At 44.2% G+C, this 23,420-nt stretch overlaps 1 protein-coding gene across 4 annotated transcripts in view; it reads left to right on the forward strand.

Annotated features, from left to right (window-relative positions):
• The window catches only part of LOC120989087 (contactin-associated protein-like 4), a 434,442-nt gene that overhangs the window by 265,441 nt on the left and 145,581 nt on the right, over positions 1-23,420 (forward strand). The window lies entirely within an intron of this gene.

Here is a 23,420-nt window from a genome sequence, read left to right on the forward strand (position 1 = left end):
GTAGAGTTGAGAGAAATTTAGAAAAGTTCTATTTGGCAGCTTTGTCAAAGTTCGCCAAGAAATTTGATTTGTTCCGAATTATTTTGCCATGAATCACGATAAATCAGGCATACCCAGGCCACTCTGCCTAAACATATTCTTCCCACTTGGTAACCCAATCTCAGTGTGACCCACTCCTGCTGTTGGCTTACAAATTCTGATCAAATACTGATAAGAAAATACTGACCAAATACTGATCGTCTGATGGAGGCCATATATACTCAATTTGCACCCATTTTGGCCAATTACATCTGAAATCTGTTTTTTTAACAAGAAAAAAAAAATCCTGCATGCAGGACTTTAATGGCTTCTGTCACACGGACAGTATTTTGCATCAGTATTTGTAAGCCAAACATAGGAATGGTTCAAAAACAGAGATAACATGTAATGGGAATATTTGCATTTCTTCTGCATTTTGGACCCACTCCAGCTTTTGGCTTAAAAATTCTGATCAAATAGTGACCAAATACTGACCGTGTGATAGAGGCCTTACGGATGCTCAAAATACAGAATCCTTTTTTTCTGTTCTGCTGACTCATAAGGAGAAAGAAAAAATGAACAATGATGTCAACATGGCCAAACAGGGACAATAGTGGCCCCATAACAAAGTGGGGAGGATGGGTCAGCACTCAGCAGCATTGGCAGTAACAGTGAGAATAGTGGCCCCATGAAAGAGACGGGAGGCAGAGGCAGCAGCTGTGGCAGTAACAGTGAGAATAGTGGCCCCATGAGTGGGGTGGGGGGCAGCAATGGTATACAGCACAAGATGGTAGCAGATCACAGCTTGTAGTAGAACCCAACAGCAGTATAATAGCAAGGTCCAGTGGTGTATATATACCCGCACCCGCACCTACTGTGTCCTTCTCCCATACCATGTAGATTGTAAGCCCTCACGGGCAGGGCCCTCTTTCCTTCTGTACCAGTTTGTAACGCGTTTGGTTTATGATTAGTGCAATTGTCTGTATTATGCATGTATACTTCTTCTCATATGTACAGCGCTATGGAATCAATGGCGCTTTAATAATAAATAATAATCATAATAATAATATATATATATATATATATATATATATATATATATATATATATATATATATATATATATATAGTTAGTTCCATATATATTTGGACACTGACACAAATTTTGTTTTTATTACCTGTTTACTAAAAGATATTCAAATTATAGTTATATAATGGACATGGACATAAAGTCTAGACTTTTAGCTTTAATTTGAGGCTATCCACATTAAAATTGGAGGAAGGGTTTAAGAGTTTCAGCTCCTGTTTTAAAAGAGACCAAAAGTAATTGGACAATCACCTAAAAGGCTGTTTCATGGGCAGGTGTGGGCAATCTCTTCATTATTTCATTTTTAATTAAGCATATAAAAGGCCTGGAGTTGATTTGAGGTGTGGTGCTTGTATTTTGAAGATTTTACTGAGAAGTAAACATGCGGTCAAAGGAGCTCTGCATGCAGGTGAAACAAGCCATCCTTCATCTCCAAAATAAGAAAAAACCCATCCGAGAAATTGCTACACTATTAGGAGTGGCAAAATCTACATTTTGGTACATCCTGAGAAATAAAGAAAGCACTGGTGACCTCAACAATGCAAAAAGACCTGCACGACCATGGAAGACAACAGTGGTGGATGATCGCAGAATAATTACAATAGTGAAGATAAACCCCATCATAACAGCCAACCAAGTGAACAACACTCTCCAGGATATACTGTAGGACTACCAATATCCAAATCTACCATAAAGAGAAGACTGCAATGAAAGTAAATACAGAGGGTTCACTGCACAGTGCAAGACTGTGCAGTGCAAGACTAAGCCTCAATAATAAAATGGCTAGATTGGACTTTGCTAAAAAAAAATCTTAAAAAAACAGCACACTTCTACAAGAACATTCTTTGGACAGATGAAACCAAGATCAACCTCTACCAGAATGATGTAAAGAAAAAAGTATGGCGAAGGCATGGTGCAGCTCATGATCCAAAGCATACCACATCATCTTTAAAACACAGCGGAGGCAGTGTGATGGCTTGGGCCTGCATGGCTGCCAGTGGCACTGGGTCCCTAGTGTTTATTGATGATGTGACACCGGACAGAAGCTGCTGAATAAATTCTGGGGTTTTCAGAGACATACTGTGTGCTCAAATCCAGCCAAATGCAGCCAAACTGATTGGTCGGCGTTTCATAATACAGATGGACAATGACCCAAAACATAAAGCCAAAGCAAACCAGGAGTTTATTAAAGCAAATAGAATATTCTTGAATGGCCAAGTCAGTCACCTGATCTGTACCCAATAGAGCATGCATTTCACTTATTAAAGACTAAACTTCAGCCCACAAACAAGCAACAACTGAAAACAGCTGCAGTAAAGGCTTGGCAGAACATTAAAAAGGAGGAAACAGAGCATCTGATGATGTCAGTGAGTTCAAGACTTCAGGCAGTTATTGCCAACAAAGGGTTTTCAACCAAGTATTAGAAATTAGCATTTTATTTACAATTATTTAGTTTGTCCAATTACCATTGAGCGCCTGAAAAGAAGGGATTGAGTTTAAAAAATGCTTTAGTTCTTCATATTTTTATGCAATCTTTTTGTTCAACCCACTGAATTAAAGCTGAAAGTCTGAAATTCAACTGCATCTGAATTGTTTTGTTCAAAATCCATTGTGGTAATTAGAGAAATGTTGTCTCTGTCCAAATATATATGGACCTAACTGTATATCCTTGTGAAAATGTAACATTTACATATCATTAGGTCAAAAATCCCATTTATAGGAATGGCAGTAGAGGCAGCAGACTGGTTGCATCAGGCTAGTAGCAGCATCAGAATGGTGGCAGCAGAATGTGGCCAGAAGTAATGGCCTATTTCGCATAATATTCCAGTGTGCCTGCACACCACAGTATGATCATTAGTGGCAGATTTATCTATTCTGTGGCATCAAGCACTGGTGTCTGGAAATCTTGGTTGATCCACGCCTGATTCCTCTTTATAAAGGTTAGTCTCAGGTTGAGGTTAGTCTCTGGTTAAACTGGTTGAGGTTTTTGCTGCATGTCCAACTGCTGCTGCTGGAAGGTTTCTTCAGAAGGCGGCTAAAAAATGCCCCCATTTATGACCAGTATTAAAGGTCTCTGCTTTTCTCCACTTCCAATAGCACCTGTATGCTGACGGCATTCAAATCCACCTCTACGGCTCAGATATTGCTTCTCTCCTATCCAGAGACCAGTGTGTCCGTCAGCAATAGCTTCATTCTTCTCCTCCCGCTTCCTAAAACCTAACATGGGGAAAACTGAATTCATTGTCTTTCCCCCATGTCACTCAGCCCCTCTACCTGACCTTTTTATCACAGTTAATAACACAACACTTTCTCCAGTCTTACAGGCCTGCTACCTGGAGGTAACATTGGATTGTGCCCTTTCTTTTAAGCCACACATCCAAACCCTCACCTCCACCTGCCGTTTCCAACTTAACAACATCTCTCGTATTTGCGCCTTCCTCACACCTGAGTCAACTAAAATGCTAGTACATGCTCTCGTTATCTCCCACCTGGACTACTGCAACATCCTTCTGTGTGGCTTCCCACCCAGCACTCTTGCTCCCCTCCAATCTATTCTCAACTCTGCTGCCAGGTTAATCCACCTCTCTCCTCTTTTCTCCTCTGCCTCCCCTCTATGGCTCCCCATTGCCAGCAAAATCAGTTTAAAATACTTACAACTACATATAAGGTTATCCACAACCTGTCTCCTCCCTACATCTCTGACCTGTTTTCTCGATACACCCCCACACATAATCTCAGATCCTCAATAGACTTCCTCCTCAGTTCTCCTCTCATCTGTTCCTCACACAATCGACTACAAGATTTGTCATGTGCCTCTCCCCTACTCTGGAACTCACTACCCCAACACATAAGGCTCTCCCCAACATCCCAAGCTTCAAGAGTAACCTGAAAACCCACCTTTTCAAGAAAGCCTACAATCTGCAATGACCATGCTGCCACCACACAGCCACAAGAGCAGCCTATACCCTCACCTACTGTGTTCTCCCCTTCCCTTATAGATTGTAAGCTCTTTCGGGCAGGGTCCTCTGCCCCTCTGTTCCAGTCTGTTAATAGTTTCTTGTTTACTGTGTTTTATTTTATTTCTGTGTAACCCCACCTTGGCTGTACAGTGCCATGGAATTTATTGTGCTTTAAAATAAATAATAATAATAATAATAATAATAAAATAATAATAATAATGAGGGTCTAACAATGTGGATAGCCAGTAGTCATTCATGTGTCGAATCCTGACAATGCATATGTCACTACACATAGAAGAAAGCATGCATCTGGCCATTTGGGCAATGGACTCTGAAGGCCTCCCTGTCATCTTCACTGCATACTGCCATGGTCTGTCGGGGTCATCTGCATCGTCTTCATATCAGGCTATGCTGCAGAAGAGCATTTTGCCTCATGAAGGGCATGTTTTGACTCTGAGCAGTTCCTCCCCATGTGTGGCTCCATTTGCCAAGAATGACCAGATCCAGAACCACATGTCAATGCCTAGCTTTACATAGGTGATAGGTGATGTGGGCTGTGAACGACATAGTTACAACTCCATGCGTCAGCACTGGAGTGAACGGTACCACACACAGAGATGCTCAAGGACTGGCCCATCTTTTGCTCAACATACATGTGCAGGGTTGGTACAGCTTTTTGGGAAAAGTAATGTCAGCTTGGGACTCTCCACCTTGGGTGGGCACAAGCTAACAGTTCTCTGAAACATGCAGAGTCAACTACATGGAAAGGGAGGGACTGTTGGATGAATGCACACATACTGTAGTCTTTTTGCAATCTCCTTCGTGATCGATTGCTGTCGAAATAAGTGATGAAGAGAAGAAGGAGCATTAGGAGCAGTAAATGGCATTGAAGTTGATGGGAAGGAAAAACAGCTTCCTTACTTCTGATGTTGCCAAGCCTCGACTACTTGAGAGGGGGTGTGGGCGGGTTTCTGCATCAGACTGTAACACTACATGAGTGGCACGCTTTTCCCATGTCACGTTCTGTGTTGATGCAGGGTCATTGTGCCAACATTAGCACTCTGGCTGTGCCTCACTTTCTGCCCACACATCCTGCATACCGCCACACTAATGTCTCCCAACGACTTAGTGGAAAATTATCACACTGCAGAGCATGACATTTTCCCTTCGCTACTGCATGATGCTTGCCTGTCGCTGCTCTTATAAACCTGTGAGCTACTAGTGTGTTCCTCACAGGCAGACTCCCGAGTAGCAGATGGTATACCTGTCCCGTGTTTGGCTGCAGATGTCCCACTGCTTCCACCCTGCTGTCTTACAGGCACGCTTCCACCCTGCTGTCTCATGGGCACACTGCCACCCTCGCCCTCTGATGATGCCCCCTCTTCACTCGGCTCCAATGTAAGATCAGCTGCATCATCTTTATCTGTTTGGTCGTCACTTATGTCACCCTCACCTGTCTCTTGCGCACATCCCTCCCTGACCTCTCGCAACATGTGTTGTCACCTGATTGTCATCATTGGATGTTTCACCCCTAGAGGAGTCTACAGCAGACCTCTCCTCCAACTCTGATCTGGTCTGTAATGCTGACCGTCCTCACAAAGCTCATCCTCGCTGAAAAGCAGAGCACATCTGATGGCATGAATTACTTGGCTAGCAGAAGGAGCAGCAAAAGCAAGCAGCAAGTTCAGGATAGGTGAGGCCACAAAGGCAGTTCATGGGCCATGCCAGTTAAGAGTGTTGTCAGAGGAGCCCACCTATTCCTGGCTGTGTGTATCCGTTGTCACTTGAGATAATGTGGAAGAGTGTGTCAACCATTACAGTACAGCTAGATTGCTGGTCAAAACACGACTGTTGGAGGATAGTGGCAGCTCTGGCTGCTACTCCCCCTTCTTCTGCTTATCGTGCCAGCTACAGCAACATTTTTGCCACTGCCCATTTCTATTGAGGGCCCAGGCAACTGTCGGTTGGCCACACTGTACAGTAACTGTATCTGTAAAATAACGGATTAACTATGACTTCCGCAGCAGTTGAATAAGATGCATGTGACGATATATTTGACAACCCTTTAATACTGAAGCACAGTATGTCTATCTGTAAAACAGATTAACTATAAATGTTGCAGCAGTTGAACAAGATGCATATGGTGATTATATTCAACCTACAATCTCCTGGCTGTCTTCTCCCTATGATCTCCCTCCACTGTCCTTGCACTCTCCCTCTCCAATATGGTTTTAAAACTATTTTCAGCAACACTGTCCCTAGCGTATAAGCGCTTGTCACTTCTCTCCCTATGCTCAGCTCACAGTAAAATGGCAGAGTCCGTGTGAAATGAATTTTTTTTTCAGAGCTGTGACATCACAGGGCGATGGCTAACAGCAGATTGGCTGGATGCACGGCATTATGGGTAATTTAATTCCCAGGCTTCTAACTTTGTGTAAAACATATAGCCTAATTAAGAAAAATAATAAAACATTACTACGAAGCGTGAGGAAATTCGGATTTGTGAAAAATTGAATTTTTCCTAAACTTCAGATGGAATTCTACTTTGAATGCTTTGATTCGCTCGACAATAGCTGTAAGTATGAGAGCTTAGTTTTTGTGGGTTGAGTAGTATTTTCCAATGGCACCATTTTAGAGAATGTATCATTTATTGATTTGATTTTATAAAATTTTGGAGGGTTCTATGATTGTTATATGCATCCTTTTTTTCAGTGTTTACCATGCAGTTTAAAATGGTATCTTTATTCCAAGGGGTCAGTACAAATATGGTAATACCAAAAAATGTATACGCTGTATATACAGTTTTATAAATTTATTAGTATTTAGCTTTATTTGTTGTATTTTGAGGTACATATCACTTATGGACATACGGGTTGGGAAAAACATGTTGTGCTGTATGTTTAATATATTATTAAATGTTTATAGAAAAATACAAATAGATCAGTGTCATGCCATATAGATAATATTTATACCATTCAACAGATTGTTTTGTTTGCTGCAGTACCAAATATGTTTATTTTTGTTATTATTTATATATATATATATATATATATATATATATATATATATATATATATATATATATATATATATATATATATATTTATTTTTTTGTGGGGGAGTCTTTTTATTTTCATTAAATCTCCTTTACATTATTTTTTTTGGTCAAATTAGAAGACAAAGCAGTGATCCTTTGACCTCTTGTATAATGGCATATAAATGAAGCCTTAGGCTCTGTTCACTCTGACATCTTAATACTGGTGTGCTAAAACACTGAGTATTGAAACTAAAATACTAGGCATGTAGAATGCAATATTTATATCAATAGGAACTTAGAAGTGATAATTAACCCAGACATAATAGAATCAATTCATCATTGGCGTTTAACTGACCTTGAATGCCTCGTTTTAGGGTTTTAGGTTTGTCTATTTATCAAAAAAGAGGAAATTGATTTATTGGAATAATAGTCATTAGAAGTCATTTCCATGAATTATCTTGAAAATTAATTATACCTTCTAGTTAAATGAAGTGTTTTTATCCTTATATTGGGAGCACTGTAGTATTTAAAGCAGTAGAAAGTAATTTTTTGCAACAGTAGCACAATAAAATACTGTACTAATACAGCATTTGACAGATGCAATATTAGTTAATCTTAGTTATCCCTTTATAAGAGTGTATTTGCCTTTATATATCATTATTAGTGTTAATTGAGCACCAAAGTGCTCGGGTGCTCAAGTAGAACACTTTGGGATGCTCGGGTGCTCTACAGAACACCCGAGCACAATGGAAGTCAATGGAAAAACCCGAGCATTAAACCAAGCACCCCATGCTCTGAATTTCACAGGAAAAGGTCAGAAATGTCTGGATGCATCTTGGACTCCCAGGTCGCTGCTGGGAACAATGTTGTCCAAGTAGTACACCACCTTTACAGAATGATAATAATACGCACCAAACCAAAGAAAATATAGTTTTTAGAGGAAAAATTGTTAGGAAACATTATTTCCTGTATATTTACTTGTATATAAAGTGCTGCCAAAAATTACAAGGAAGAGGCACTCCGATACAACCTCTATATCACATAAAGGAGGGCCTCATTCACATTGTGGTAGAATTGTTCAGGTATTAGGACTCCTACACTCATAAAGCCTATGCACTAAGTGAAAGGGCTGCTAAAAATTACAAGGAACCGCCACTGAAATACACCCATTATTACACATAAAGGAGGGCATCATACACACTCTCGAAAAATTATGATTAATGGACTGCTGTTGACCCTCAAAAACTATTGGAGCAAGGGCCTGCTGATCTGACCCTCTAAAACATTAGGGGTGAGGGTCTGCTGCTGAGCTGACTCTCTAAAGCATTAGGAGCGAGGGCAGCCTAACAAGCATGTTGATATGATGGAGGAGGACGAGAAAAGGAAGATTGAAACATATACCCTTTTTTGTGGTGGAAGGGTGGCATGGGAATACAGTGTATTCAATACACCATAAAAGCCACATTTAAAGTGTCTTTATGTTCAGCCGCTTTCCTCTGGTGGAGTAGAGAAGTCAGGGGCAATCCAGGCCTTGTTCATTTTGATAAGAGTCAACCTGTCAGCATTTTCAGGTGACATGCGGATGCGCTTATCAGTTATTATGCCAGCACCTCCATATACAAACTAAAAAGAATGGCGTGGTATTAAACAGGCAGGACGTGCTCAAACCCACATGCAGTTGTGCATATATATACAGGGGAGCAAATCCTGCACTTGTGGCCCGTTGCTAATGGCGATCCCCAGCAAAAATGCATACAGTGCACAAATGCACAAGTACCAGAATAGACATCCTACACAAGATAGCAATTATGTGGATGTGATAATCAATATAACAATATAATAATAACAAAGACAGGTGCACTCTGCGGTCTTACTAAACCCTCAAACTGATTTTAAAATTGAGAGATTAGCCAACATGTCCTACGGTGTAGGACATGTCTGAGCCAGAGCACCACGCCAAGGTTTCTCAAGTAGCTCGAGTCCTAACACTCACCTACCTGAGCCGTATGGGCAATACCAGGGGCCAGTGGGCGAATTACAGGAGCGTGAGGTCCGACTCACAGACAACTCACCAGTTACCTCCAGCATGTAACCATGCTAGCAATGGGAGGAGGGAGTAGTTTGCAAGTCCCACTCAAGACTGGCTGATATGGCCCAGGCCTCACAGGTGCACCTAAATGTAGCCTGTGGATGGAAAACAGGCACATTTAAATTGGAGTTTATACACCTCCAGGCATCTCTATATACAAACTGAAAAGAATGGTGGGGTATTAAACAGGCAGGAAGTGCTCAAACCCACATGCAGTTGTGCATATGTATACAGGGGAGCAAATCCTGCACTTGTGGCCCATTGCTAATGGTGATCCCCAGCAAAAATACATACAGTGGAGGATGCCCGCAGCGAACCACAAGTACCACAATAGACATACTACACAAGATAGCAATTATGTGGATGTGATAATCAATCTAACAATATAATAATAGCAAAGACAGGTGCACTCTGCGGTCTTACTAAACCCTCATACTGATTTAAAAATTGAGAGGACTGTGTAGGACATGTCTGAGCCCGAGCACCGCGCCAAGGTTTCTCAAGTAGCTCGGGTCCTAACACTCAGCAGGCCAGAACCTCCAAGGCGTAGAGCGCCAGTTCATGCAACGTGTCCATCTTTGACACCCAATAGTTGTAAGTCACAGAGGGATCACTAAGGATGCTGACACTGTCTGCTACATACTCCTTCACCATCTTCCAAAACTTTTTCCTCCTTGTGACACTAGGCTGCGCATCAGGGTGAGGCTGCTGGCAGGGTGTCATGAAACTGTCCCAGGCTTTGGAGAGTGTTGCCATGCCTCTGTTGAAACTGCTGTGTGTTCCCCTCGTCTCCCTTCCTCGGTTGCCCAAGGAACTACATACTCTGCCGCCAGCGTTTGTCAGCTGGAAATTTTCGGAGCAATTTTTCCAAAAGGACCTTCTGGTATTGCACCATTTTGCTAGTCCTCTCCACCACAGGAATGAGAGATGAGAAGTTCTCTTTGTAGCGGGGTTGGAGAAGGGTGAACAACCAGTAATAGGTGTTGGCCAAAATGCGTATAACGCAAGGGTCACGGGAAAGGCAGCCTAACAAAGTCAGCCATGTGTGCCAGAGTCCCAACAGACAAGACTTTGCTGTCCTCATCAGGAGGATGACTCTCAATCTCCTCATTATTTTCTCCTCTTTGGCCCATATACGCTAAACAGATGGAATAAACCTGCTATGGGTACTACCCTCTGTAGAAAAGGCAACCATATCCTGCTCCTCCTCCTCCTCCTCCTCTTCCTTCACCTCATCATCCAATTCGCTCTGATAAGACGAGCGGAGAGTGGTCTGGCTATCACCCTGTGTAATGTCTTCAAACATTTCCACCTCTTCCACATGCAAAGCGTCCGCCTTCATTGCGAGCAGCGAGCGTTTCAGTAGACAAAGAAGTGAGATGGTTATGCTGATAATAGCGGCATCGTCGCTCACCATCTGTGTTGATTCCTCAAAGTTGCGTAAAACCTCACAGAGGTCATGCCCACTCGTTGCTTGTGAAGACACAGAAGAGTGGAAGCTGACTGGAAAGGTGACGACCATGTTGCAGCTGGTATTCCACTACTGCCCTCTGCTGCTCACAAAGCCTGGCCAACATGGAACGTGGAGTTCCAGCGCGTGCTCACGTCGCACAACAGTCGGTGAGCTGGCAATTGCAAGTGCTGCTGCAGCGTTGCCGGCAGCAGCTGCAGATGACTCTCGGAAATGGGCACACACGCAGCACGCCTTCACCAGTAGCTCAGGCAAATTGGGGTAGGTTTTGAGAAACCACTGAACCACTAAGTTGAACACATGGGCTAGGCATGGTATGTGTTTGAACTTGCCGAGCTCCAAAGCCACCACCAAGTTATTGCCATTATCAGACACAACCATGCCTGGTTGTAAGTTGAGTGGCAATAGCCACAGCTCAGTCTGGTCCCTTGTACCCTGCCACAGCTCTGTATTAGTTTCAGCACGGCTTGTTGCCGCTTCTCCACTGCAGTGCAGCACTGCTTTCAGCTACTGATTGACGGCTGACTGGTGCTGCAAGATGATAATTCAGAGGTGGAAGTAGAGGAGGAGGTGGAGGAGGAGAAGAGGGGTTGCAGCCACTAATGTAGGTGGTTGCGGAAATCCTGATGGAAGTAGTGCCGCAAACCTTGGCATCGGTAGCACCTGTGCCATCCCAGGGTACGACTCGCTCCCGGCCTCCACAACGTTAACCCAGTGTGCCGTCAGGGAAATGTAGCTTCCCTGGCCAAAAGTACTTGTCCATGTGTCAGTCTTTAAGTGGACCTTCCCAATAATTGCGTTGGTTAGGGCACAGGTGATGTTACGGGACACATGCTAGTGCAACGGATGGCACACCGGGAAAAATTGTGGCAGCTGAGGACTGAGTAACAAGAAACGGCCGCCGCCATCAGGCTGCAGAAAGCCTCAGTGTCCACGAGCCTAAATGGCAACATTTCCAGGGCCAGCAATTTTGAAAGGTGCGCATTTAGTGCTATGGCCTGTGGATGGGTGGCTGGGTATTTGTGCTTTCGTTCAAAGGCCTGGGGTATGGACATCTGTACGCTGCTCTGGGACACAGAAGTAGATGTGCTAGCTGATGGTGCTTGAAAAGTTCCAGGTTCAGGGAGGGAGGCATCCAGGCCTGCGTCTTCGACAGGGGATTAGCCAGCATGTAACACAGGGGAAGAGGAGGTAGTGGTGTGACCTGCAGACACTGGTTGCGTTTGGCCCACCTATTAGGGTGCTTTGATGCCATGTGGCGTATCATGCTGGTGGTGGTGAGGTTGCTAGTGTTCACGCCCCTGCTCATTTTGGTACGGCACAGGTTGTAAATGACAATTCTTTTATCATCCACACTTTCCTCAAAAAGGTGCCAGACTTCAGAACACCTACCCCTTGGCAAGGGAGATTGCAGCAAGAGAGTGCTCTGGGGAACATTTGCGGGACTATTTGGTGTGGCCTGCCTTCTCCCTTTTGCCACCCCACTGCCACTTCCAGCCTGTTGCGGTGCTGCGGATCCCTCCCCCTCTGTACTACTGTTCTTGCTCGGCTTGCCACCTTCCCAGGTTGGGTCAGTGACTTTATCGTCCACCACCTCCTCTTCCAATTCCTCACTTTGGTCATTCTCCTGACTTGTTGATCTAACTAGAAACTCACTTATTGACAACTGTGTCTCATCATCATCATCCACCTTGTGAAACATTAATTGCCGTTCACCGTCATCTTCTTCTGACTGTGGATGCTCAAGAGTTTGGGAATCGGTGCACAAGATCTCCTCATGTCCCTCTTCAAGCGGGCTTGGTGAGAGGCCCAAATCAAGGAATGTTGCTAAAAAGAGCTCCTCGGAATATCCGAGTGTGCTACACTATTGGTGCACTTTACCTACAGGAGCTGTTGTGGAAAGAGGAACATTTGGAATATACGGCATTCCACTAGTGCTTGCATAATTGAAAGATCTTTTGAGAGAGGAGGAATTAGTGGAAAATCGCGTGGACCCAAAAAAACACATATTGATATTGTGAATTGAGCCCACTTCAATCCTGGGACCCGCAGAGGTAAAACCATTGTGACACCACGATTTGGAACTTTTGTGTCTTTTTTAGCATTAAGAGGATAGCTAGATGCATCTTAGACTTCTATTATGTATGACATACAATAGACAACCACACAAAAGCTATATGCCAAAAGCCAGGTATGTGCAAGCCATCAATCTATCCATGAGACAGATAACAGCCAGCATACCTTACAATGGCAGCTTTGTGCACTATGAGATATTTCAAACCAGCTCTCATCTGACTGAGAACCAGTACACTTCAAAGTTATTTTGCATCTGTTGGATGGCTTGGGTGGACCTGCACACCTAGATCAATATCATTAGGACGACAAAAAGTTTTCTGATTGTCCTAACATAATATTCAATAACAATAAAGTAAATCTAGATACTAACTGTCTATTATACAGTCTATCGATTATAAAGATGTCGATTATAAAAAATTGATTGTAAGAAATCGATCAAAATCGATTACATAAAATATATCCATAAAACATTCTAAATCATTATAAATCGATTGCTATTATGTTTCTTATGGAGACTCATGTATACAGGTGAAAGTCCCAGTGCAAAGACTCATATATATATAGATAAGTCCCAGTAGCAGATGTCAATCTGGATATGTAGGACCTCTAGTCTTTGTTTAAAGGGCACAATTTCACCTGAATTTCAGGCTTTCATAGTCAATCTGTATTACCCGCTTTAAAGAGCGAATGTACACTTTTGTTACTCATGACCCGTTGTGCTGATCAAAAGATGACTTTTCTACGTGTGGAAGTTTTTTCAGGTGGCTTCCCACCATTCACATCATGATCCAGCAGTGTTGGTTTCTCTTTACAGCAACTCTCAGGATCTCGTCTCAAATCTCGTGGGACTTAGTCCATCTGTAGGTTTCGTGAGTAAAGCAATTTTTTGCTCCTTAGTAGTAGGATTTAATACAGGGCCATGTATGATTCGCAGTCTAATTAACGCACAGGTATTCCGTCCAGACGCGTTTTGAGATAGCTTATCTCTTCCTCAGTGGGTCACCTGTGGTCTGAACATCTCGACTTTTATACTCTCCTCATCCATCCTTAATTATTCACATCGGGTTTCAACATGTGTTAATAATTTAGTTGAGTGGTTAGACTGCCCGATTTTTTCAAAAAGAGGGTCTCCGAATTTTCAGAAGTATCCGATTTTTTATTATTCGTTCTCCATAGTTACATGTATTTTACCAAACTCATCGGGTACAAAAGGAAAAATATATATTGTATCTGGATTGAGAGTAATGGTTATAACTAATTTCTACAGTATTGTCATGCCCTGCTCAGGCTATGTGCGGAGGTCTGCCAGATTAGCAGCACGTGTCTAGCCTTTTGTTTTGGAGTCAAGCTAGATCCGCCTCCCTTCAGGTGCACTGGGTGGGGTAGTTGGTTTCAGTTTAAATCACACCCACTCCTAGTGTTCCCTGCGGATTATAGCTTCTGTCTGGCTCTGTGTATGCAAGGAAGGAAGGAAGGATTGGCTGTTGCTGCTCAGAAAGATAAGTTGTTTTTTGTTCTCTTGTGGTTTGCTGTCTAGGCTGTTAGAGAGAGTATTTTCAGCCCAGGCACGAGGACACATTATTCCCACCTTAGGGGTCTGAATGTGGGCATAGCAGTATAGGGAGAGCTGGTAGGGATTTGCCAGGAGGTGACCTTGATCCCCAGCTTCTCGCCTAGAAACTTGTTTGTTCATCTTTCTGTGTATCTTATACCCTGTCCGCCGTGACATTATAACCCGCCAATACTTTTACTGCCATTTCTCAGCGGTTTTGAGATGGAGTCAATTGATGCGCTAGTTGATCGCATGCAGGGATTATCCCTAGAGGTTGCGGATCTGCGTAATTCGGTCACACGATGTCAGAATGCTCTGGCATCAGGTGTAAGTCAAATTTATGGGGAACCTAAAGTCGCTCTCCTTGATAGATTTGCAGGGGGTGTGGATGACTTTATCCGCTTTAAAGAATCATGCAAGTTGTATTTTCGGCTGCGTCCATCTTCATCTGGTGATGAGAGTCAGAGGGTTGGTATAATCATTTCTCTGCTTAAAGGGGACGCGCAATCCTGGGACTTTTCTCTGCCGCCCGGTTCTCTGGCCCTCCGGTCGGTGGAAGAATTTTTTAAAGCCTTGGGATTAATATATGATGATCCAGATTGGGTCTCGATGGCGGAATCTAAATTGCGCAATTTATTACAAGGTGAACATACTGTAGAGGCTTATTGCGTTGAGTTCAGGAGATGGGCTACCGAGTCAGAGTGGAATGACCCCGCGTTACGTAGTCAGTTTTGTCATGGGTTATCTGAGAGATTGAAGGATGCCCTTGCCTTTCATGAGTATCCGGATACTTTGGAGAATGCTATGTCTTTGGCAGTACGGTTAGATAGACGTATTAGAGAGAGGTGTAAAGCTCCCTCCGCGCAAGGGATCCCTCCTGTGAGTGGTTTCATCTCACCTGTTCCCCAGGGTGATATTACATGTAACTTTGGGGTAGGGGAGGATTCCATGCAGCTGGGTCAGGTATCTTTCCGTTCTGGTAGTAGAGACTTTAGGAGGTTGCATAAACTTTGTTATTACTATGGAAAAAGTGTTCATTTTATTTTTTCTTGTCCTTTTGTTAAACCGCATGTTGATGAGAAAGAATCACAAGGAGGTTTACTTAAAGAGAAAAAGAAAACATGCCTGACGCTTGGTAGTGTGAATGGAGTGGTGGAGCAAGCAGGTATGCAAGCTCCCTGTAGTACTCGTTTTCTCCTTCCAGCTATGGTGGCGCTAGACTCAAGAATTTTTTTTGTTGAAGTATTCATTGACTGTGGTGCTGGGGTAAACCTTATTGATTTTCTTTTTTTTCAAAATCTGGGTCTAAATACTTGCACTTTAGAAAGAGAGATTCCGGTTTTTGCAATTGATTCTTCCCCTCTTTCTCAAAGGAGTCTCACTCATATTGCTCATGGTATTCTGTTAAGGGTGGGTGATTCACATGTTGAGATTATGTCTTGTTTTGTCATGAAGGACTTGCCCGCTCCTATAGTCTTAGGCTTACCGTGGTTGACAAAACATAACCCAATTATAGATTGGCAAGCAAGACAGATCATTGGTTGGAGTGAGTTTTGTTCGGATAATTGTCTTGGCAGATCTATCTCTGGTGTGTCTACTACGGCTCTATCTCTGTATCTCTCAGATTTTGCAGATGTCTTTTCGGAGGGTGGGTCTCAGGAATTGCCCCCTCATCGTGACTATGATTGTCCAGTTAATCTCATCCCAGGGGCTAAGTTGCCAAAGTCTCGGCTTTACAATCTTTCTCAACCTGAAAGAGAGGTCATGCGGAAGTATATTGCCGAGAGCTTGGCAAAAGGTCATATTAGGCCATCTAAGTCTCCAGTGGCAGTGGGTTTATTCTTTGTAAAGAAAAAGGATGGATCGCTGAGACCTTGTTTGAATTTCCGGGAATTGAACCGTATTACGGTCCGTGATCCGTATCCCCTTCCTTTGATCTCCGATCTTTTTGATCAGATTGCTGGAGCCAAGGTGTTCTCCAAGTTGGATTTAAGAGGGGCCTACAATTTGATCAGAATCAAGGAAGGGGATGAGTGGAAAACGGCCTTCAACACGCATGAGGGTCATTTCGAGAACCTGGTTATGCCTTTTGGGTTAACGAACGCGCCAGCGGTATTTTAGTGATTCGTCAATGACATTTTCCATCATTTTGTGGTAAAGTTCGTGGTAGTTTACTTGGATGACATTTTAATATACTCTCCTGATCTGAAGACCCATCAGGATCACGTTAGACAGGTTTTGACGATCCTTCGGGAGAATAAATTATATGCCAAATTGGAGAAATGTGTTTTCTGTGCAGGAGCTTCCGTTTCTGGGTTATCTGCTTTCTGACTCTGGTTTTCGTATGGACCCCGAAAAGGTCCGGGCGGTTCTGGAATCGGACCGACCGGAGAATCAGAAAGCTTTGATGCGGTTTTTGGGGTTCTTAATTATTATAGAAAATGTATTTCAAACTATTCTACCATTGTAAGACCTCTGACCGATATGACTAAGAAGGGCGCCAATGTCTCTGTCTGGTCGGATGAGGCATTGCAAGCCTTTTCGACTATTAAGGAATGTTTTGCGTCTGCTCCCATTCTGGTGCAGCCCGATGTGTCTCTGCCATTCGTGGTGGAGGTTGATGCATCAGAGGTGGGGGTTGGAGCAGTGCTGTCGCAGGGTTCATCTCCTGGCAAATGAGTTCCATGTGCTTTTTTTTCCAAGAAGCTCTCGGTCGCCGAGAGGAATTATGATGTAGGAGAAAGAGAATTGCTAGCCATCAAATTGGCCTTTGAGGAATGGCGTCACTGGTTGGAGGGGGCATCTCACCGTGTTACAGTATGTACGAATCATAAGAATTTGGCTTACCTACAATCTGCCAAGCGTCTGAACCCTAGACAGGCCAGATGGTCACTGTTTTTACCAGGTTCAATTTTGTGGTTACTTTTCGTCCAGGGGTTAAAAAACGTTAAGGCAGATGCGTTGTCTCGCAGTTTTCCTGGGGGATGTGATTCAGAGGACCCTGCTCCGATTTTGGCCGATGGGGTGGTGGTCTCTGCTCTGTACCCCGAATTGGATACAATTGCGATACAAGGTATTCAAGGAACATCACGATACTGTCCTTGCTGGACATCCTGGTGGTAAGTCCACCTTTGATCTTGTGTCCCGGAGGTTCTGGTGGCCCGGGTTATGTAAGAGCGTTGAGGATTACGTGGCAGCTTGTGAAACCTGTGCACGGTCAAAGGTTGCTCATATTCGACCTGCTGGTTCACTTCTTCCTTTGTCTATTCCGTCTCGTCCTTGGACGCACTTGTCTATGGACTTTATTACGGATCTGCCGAGTTCCTCCGGGAAGACAGTAATTTTGGTGGTTGCTGACCGTTTTAGTAAAATGGCTCACTTTATATCGTTAGCTAGTCTGCCCAATGCCAAGACTCTTGCGCAGATTTTTGTGGATAATATCGTGAAATTGCATGGCATTCCTTCGGATGTGGTTTCTGATAGGGGCACACAGTTTGTCTCCAGGTTTTGGAGGGCGTTCTGCTCTCGGCTTGGCATTCAACTTTCGTTCTCTTCGGCTTTCCATGAAAATTATAAATTATAAATTTGTGGTGAGATCTCAGTTCCCATGATGACAGATCTTCTAAACGGTAAATCTGGTCAATTTTCTGGAACCACTGTTCCATAGAAGGTACATCGGTGGATAGCCATAATAGAGGGATCAGCAGTTTGGCAGCATTTATTAGATGTTTAAAGAGCGCCAAATTAGGGCGAGGAGGGTCTCGAGGGAAAAGATTCAGGAGAGCTACTTCAGGTGCTGAAGTGATATTAGATCCACATATCCCATTACATGTTTGAAAAATCTTATCCCACCATTTTAGTAAAATTGGGCACGTCCACCATATGTGGAGGAAGGTACCTCTCTGCTTCAAGCATCTCCAACATGTGTCGGAAGCCGAAGTCGAGTAAAAACATGTCTTGTCAGGGGTTTTATACCACCGTGTGATAATTTTATTATTATTCTCCTGGATCTTGACACATCTCGAGGTCTTATGTGAGGAATTAAAAATATTGATGGTATCAACCGGGGATAGACATTTATCTAGGTCTTTTTCCCATAATCTAATGAAAGCTGGCGTTGAGGGCGAACGGAGGAGTTCTCAATCTGTTATACCACTGTGAGATCAATTTGTGAGGGGTAGGATCTTGAGAAATAATGTTCTCGAACCAAGTTATAGGGCATAGCAAATTGTGCAGATGGTCGTTTTGAGACATGTAAGTTCGTAAAAAGTGAAGCCCAACAAAGCTGGAGCAGGGTATTTTCAAAAGATCACACATTTCCTTTATGGAGAGTAGCTTGCCGTTGTTATAAAGATCTGTCAATCTCATCTTAGACTGACTAATCTCTGTAGGAAGGCTGCTTCTTAAAGGGTTTCTACCACCACATTTTGACCTAATTAGCTGTCAGACACTAGCGATCTGCTAGTGTCTGCTCTACCTAACCATGCTATTGTAATTCCTTTCTCTGCAGCGGTTACCCTAAAAAAAACGTAGTTTTATTGGTATGCAAATGAGCCTCTAGGTGCTATGGGGGCGTCTTTTCAGCACCTAGAGGCTCCGTCCACTCACCATTTCTGCCGCCCATCGCGCTCCAGCCCGCCCCTCTCCTCTAGATTAACAGCCTACTCGCGCCTGTGCCGTGTGCTTCTGTATTTAGTGCAGGCGCAGTGACTGTTGGACTGCTCCCTGCGCCATAATCGGCGCAGGCGCAGTGAAGATGCCGACGCAGGGAGACAGTCACTGCGCCTGCGCCGAATACAGAAGCACACGGCGCAGGCGCGAGTAGGCTGTCAATCTAGAGGAGAGGGGCGGGCTGCAGCTCGCTGGGCGGCAGAAATGGTGAGTGGACGGAGCCTCTAGGTGCTGAAAAGATGCCCCCATAGCACCTAGAGGCTCATTTGCATACCAATAAAACTACGTTTTTTAGGGTAGCCGCTGCAGAGAAAGGAATTACAATAGCATGGTTAGGTAGAGCAGACACTAGCAGATCGCTAGTGTCTGACAGCTAATTAGGTCAAAATGTGGTGGTAGAAACCCTTTAAGGCCTGGGGAGCTAAGTGAAAAACATCATCTACTCTAATAGTAGGGGATGGTAGTGGGGAGTTTAGGGGAGTATTTTGCAAGGTTTACCATGCGTGCAAGGTAGCCTTCATAATCGGGGTAAAATTTGGATGGAGAGGCACCGGGGACATGCGACCTAATAGAGCCGCTCTAAAAGGAAGTCCAAGCAAGGATTCCTCCATCGGGACCCAGGATTTCTGTTTAGGGGCAGATAGCCAATCTACTACTCTAGTAAGTAAGACAGCTCTCCCATATAATTTGGGGTCTGGCAATGATATACCTCCTCTCTCCCTCGGGTAAGACAGAGACTTATAGGACATTCTAGCCTTTTTCTTGTTCCATATGAAGGATAGAGATGTCGCGAACATAAAATTTTCTGTTCACGAACGGCGAACGCGAGTTTCTGCAAATGTTCGCGAACGGGCGAACCGGGCGAACCGCCATAGACTTCAATAGGCAGGCGAATTTTAAAACCCACAGGGACTCTTTCTAGCCACAGTAGTGATGGAAAAATTGTTTCAAGGGTACTAACACCTGGACTGTGGCATGCCGGAGGGGGATCCATGGCAAAACTCCCATGGAAAATTACATAGTTGACGCAGAGTTGGATTTTAATCCATAAAGGGCATAAATCACCTAAAAATCCATTTTTTTTTTGAACAACGTGGTTTAAAACATCCAGTGTGTGTATACGATCAGGTATGATCCAGTGTGTGTATACGATCAGGTTTGGCTTTGGCCAAAATGTACACCAATGCCTCATCCAGCATAGAGGCAGGGCAAAATGCTGGTTGCTGGGTGCTATTGCATTTGTGTCTTTTTCTTTGTATATGTATTTTGCCATAGCGATGTGCACCTGCATATAGGATTGTGCTGATTGAACCCCCCACATTTTTTCTTTGTAGTATATATTGGAGGCGTGGCGATCTCCATGCATTCATGCACACCTGACCAGTCAATCTGTCCTGGAGGCTGGTTTTAAAGTCAGAATAAAACTGAGTCTGCTTATATGGCACCTACCAGTAGCCATTTGGCTCCAGGAGAAGTATATAGTGGGCTCAGCATGCATGTTGGTACTTGCATCCCTGGATCCGATGAAAGCTGTCACGGCACCGGACCGGGTTAAAAGCAGAGTGTGCCTGGCGTGCATGCTGTACCTGCATTCCCTGGACTTTGTGTGGCTGTCATGGCCCATAAACAGGTAGGAACTAGTGTTAGGGATCACTCCATAGAGGCGACCTTGACGTGGTGAGTGGCTTATTACGCTTTGGCCAAAATGTACACCAATGCCTCATCCAGCATAGAGACAGGGCAGAATGCTGGTTGCTGAGTGCTATTGCATTTGTGTCTTTTTCTTTGTATATGTATTTTGCCATAGCGATGTGCACCTGCATATAGGGTTGTGCTGATTGAATCTCCCACATTTTTTCAGTGTAAGGGTTATGCCCGCTTCACAGACATTGACAGACCAAACTCCCCTTTTAATGCACCGCAAACAACCGCAAACAGTCCATTTGCCCAACCGCAAACTCCCCATTTGTACAAGGTTGGATACCAAGCTAGCCATGTCCCGTTGATGTCATTGAAGGTTTCTTCCTCCACCCAGCCACGTACAACACCAAGGGTCCCGGAAAAGTGAATTGAATAGATTTTTCGAAAGGGGAGATGGTTATAAAAACGATGTTTGAATCCACGGTCACTGCGTCTGTGCCGTGCAATTTACTGTCCCACCCGTTATGAGTGGTATTTTCTGTAGTTCTCTCTTCTCATCAGTTTAATCCCTGTTACATCCCCAATCTGGGGTCCATTTATTAAGTAGATTTTTCGAACGGGGAGATGGTTAAAAAAACGCTGGCTCCCTCCCCTTTGTTTGAATCCACGCCACGGTCACTGCATCTGCGCCGTGCAATTTACTGTCACACCCGATATGAGTGGTATTTTCTGTAGTTCTCTCTTCTCATCAGTTTAATCCCTGTTACGTCCCCAATCTGGGGTCCATTTATTAAATTGATTTTTCAAACGGGGAGATGGTTAAAAAAACGCTGGCTCCCTCCCCTTTGTTTGAATCCACGCCACGGTCACTGCGTCTGCGCCGTTCAATTTACTGTCCCACCCGATATGAGTGCTATTTTCTGTAGTTCTCTCTTCTCATCAGTTTAATCCCTGTTACGTCCCCAATCTGGGGTCCATTTATTAAATTGATATTTCCAAAGGGGAGATGGTTAAAAAAACGCTGGCTCCCTCCCCTTTGTTTGAATCCACGCCACGGTCACTGTGTCTGCGCCGTGCAATTTACTGTCATACCCGATATGAGTGCTATTTTCTGTAGTACTATTCTCATCAGTTTAATCCCAGTTACGTCCAATATCAGGGTGGGATTGCCTTTTGTGAAAAAAAATTTAGGCCGGGTACCTTCCACTGTGGTGTCCCAATAGCGACAAATTTTTTGAAGGCCTCAGACTCCACCAGCTGGTATGGTAAAAGCTGGCAGGCTAAGAGTTCGATCAAGCCAGCTGTCAGACGCCGGGCAAGGGGGTGACTCTGTGACATTGGCTTCCTACGCTCAAACATTTCCTTTACAGACACCTGGCTGTGGGCAGATGAGATGGAACTGCTGAAGGTGAGAGGCGGAGTGGCGGGTGGTTGAGAGGGGGCAAGGAGGACAGCAGTGGTTGACGTGGCTGAAGATGCTGGACCAGGAGGAGGATGGTGGCTTTGAGCTTTTGTGCTGCTTCTACTCGTCATCATGTGTTGATCCCATAGGCGTTTGTGATGTGCGATCATGTGCCTTCGCAAAGCAGTTGTACCTAGGTGGGTGTTGGATTTCCCACGACTCCGTTTCTTTTGGCACAGGTTGCAAATGGCATCGCTGTTGTCAGAGGCAGACACACAAAATAAATGCCACACTGCTGAGCTTTGCAATGACGGCATTCTGGTGGTGGCGTCCTGTCTGGCTGACCCCGGGTGCCGATACATGCTGTCTGACTTTGCTACTAGCTCCTTGCGACGACCTCCCCCTTCTTCCAACTCGTCTCCTCCTTCTCTCTGTCTCCCCTTCTGAACTTTCCCCCTCTTCTTCTTCTCTTCGAGCAGGCACCCACGTGGCATCCAAGGACACATCGTCATCATCAACCACTTCACTTGTATCTGACACCTCAGCAAAGGAAGCAGAAGCGGGTACAACATCATCATCATCATCACACTGTACGTCCATGTGTGTAATGCTGTCTGACTGAGACATATTCCTGTTATCTCCATCCTCTGGCAATAATGGTTGCGCATCACTAATTTCATCCAACTGATGTGTAAATAACTCCTCTGAGGGATCAAGTGAAGCGATTGTGGTGGTAGTGGTGGTGGTGGCGGCGGGCAAAAGAGTGGTAACTTGAGAGCAGGTGACCAAAGCTGAGCTGGAGCAGGATGGTGCGTCAAGGTTCTTAGCGGAAGCTGTTGAAGATTGGGTGTCCTGTGTAAGCCAGTCAACAATTTTCTCAAAATTTTTTGGGTTCAGGGTACGTGGCCTCTGAACACTGGGCATTATTCCAGGGCCAGTTGAAATCACAGCACCACGAACACGACGGCTCCTGCGGCGTGGCCTGCCTCTGCCTGTCATTTTTTTATTAGATAAGTGTTACTATGCGTGCAAGGTACTGTGCCACCCTATATAAGTGGTGGGCAGTGGGCACAGTACAGTCTGTGTGGGCCTGACACACACTGGCTTGCAACTGTGATTATATCACAGAAAATATTAAATAGAATTTTTATTTATCTGCGAGGTATTTGTGAGTGACACCCTGTAACGGTATAAGTGGAGGCCTAGCCAGTGGCCACAATACAGTCTGTGTGGGCCTGACACACACGGGTTTGCAAATGTGATTAGATCACAGAAAAATATTAAATAGAATTTTTTTTATCTGCGAGGTATTTGAGTGAGTGACACCCTGTAACGGTATAAGTGGAGGCCTAGCCACTAGCCAGTGGCCACAATACAGTCTGTGTGGGCCTGACACACACGGGTTTGCAAATGTGA

Source organism: Bufo bufo, chromosome 2 (assembly GCF_905171765.1).
Source record: "Bufo bufo chromosome 2, aBufBuf1.1, whole genome shotgun sequence".
Classification (NCBI taxonomy): Eukaryota; Metazoa; Chordata; class Amphibia; order Anura; family Bufonidae; genus Bufo; species Bufo bufo.